The sequence below is a fragment of the Heloderma suspectum genome, chromosome 4, assembly GCF_057233095.1.
Source record: "Heloderma suspectum isolate Gila_16-S chromosome 4, 16-S_ref, whole genome shotgun sequence".
NCBI lineage: Eukaryota > Metazoa > Chordata > Lepidosauria > Squamata > Helodermatidae > Heloderma > Heloderma suspectum.
This window is the reverse complement of record NC_139461.1, coordinates 239,193,863-239,195,287: the sequence shown is the minus strand read 5'-3', so window position 1 is coordinate 239,195,287 and position 1,425 is coordinate 239,193,863.

Below are 1,425 nucleotides of genomic sequence, written 5' to 3'. Positions count from 1 at the left end.
GTTTCATTTTACAGCCACTAGATGGTGCTGTGGTTATAGTGCAATTCTGTCATTACACACTGCCGATATATAAGATTAATGATCCTTATTGGGTTATCTCCAGTCTTTTAAAAAGCAGGATAAAGGTCAGAAAGCATGAGAGACACCCTGGAGGTTGATGATGTCACATAAAGGACCCGCAAGCTTCCGTGAGTGACCAGTCATGAGTGTGCAGTAAAAGCCTCATGTACAAATGCTGTTAGAATGGGGGAGGGCTGGGGGCAGATGTGGCCCTCTAGAGAACCCCAGAGGACTGGATTTTGCCCCCGGGCCTGGGGTGCTGCACCCCTGCCCAATATGCTTCTGTGAGTCCTTCAATCTGCCCCTTCAAATTGACCCCTCCTTCCAATAGCCCCTCACACAACATTGACTTGTGTCAAGTCACAATTGCCTCCAGGGTGACCCAAGCATTCCCCCCATGCCTGGCTGTTGTGTCTGTTTTCTTATAAAGTATTTGATCTGGAGACAAGCAGTCACCACACAGTGGCCTGGTTTGGAACCCATGGCCTGTCTTAGGGTTGTGGGTGGTTTGTTAACCACGCCAACAACCCATCCTCAACGGATTCAGGCCAAGATAAGCTGCTGCGGCCATCCACTGCAGCTTGACATTTCAAAATGGCCACAGGCACATGCCACAACCCACCCTGGCTTAAATAAGTCATGGTGGGCTGCTGTGATCATGTGAACCGAGCCACTGAGTTTCCACAAGGTTAGCACCCATCCATCCTGGCCCATTCTCTGCCTTCTCGCTTGAGGGTGTATTTCACAATGAGCGGCACAGCAATTTCTCAGCACAAGGAATTTTAATTTGCGGTGCCTGTGCAGTTGACCTCCCACAGCCAAGTCCAGCTGCGTCGTGCCTGGGCGATGTGAACAAGGCTTTATCAATGGTTGTAAAGAAGAAGAAGCCGCCGCCGCTTTTAACGCTGATCCCAAACACCCCCAGCTTCGAGATCGTCCGGAGTTTCGTTGGGAGGAGCGAGGAAGCTGCCAGGTGCAAACACGCGCCCGCCGATGAAGTAAGGAGGGGCGGAAGGGGGTCGAGAAAGGCCGTCTTTGAGCTTCTCGCCGCTCCGAAGCGTCGGGTTGCAGTGACAAAGCTGGGGAGGGGACTAACGCCGAGAAGACCGAAAAAAACCAAAGCCACCCGGCAAGTCGGGGGGAGAACTGCGAGGAGGGATCGCGCAAGAACTGGCGCCGAGCCCAGCTCATTTCCCGTCAACCACATGCTCGGCGAGGGCTGTTTATAAGGCCGCGAGGCAGCCAGCGGGGAAGGAGCAGCTTGTCCCGGGCTTCGTGCAAAGTGGAACTTCCAGCTCTGCTCGCCGGCCGCCTGCAAGCAGGATTAAGTGCGCGAGAAAGAGGCACGCCTGCCCGCCGCCGCCG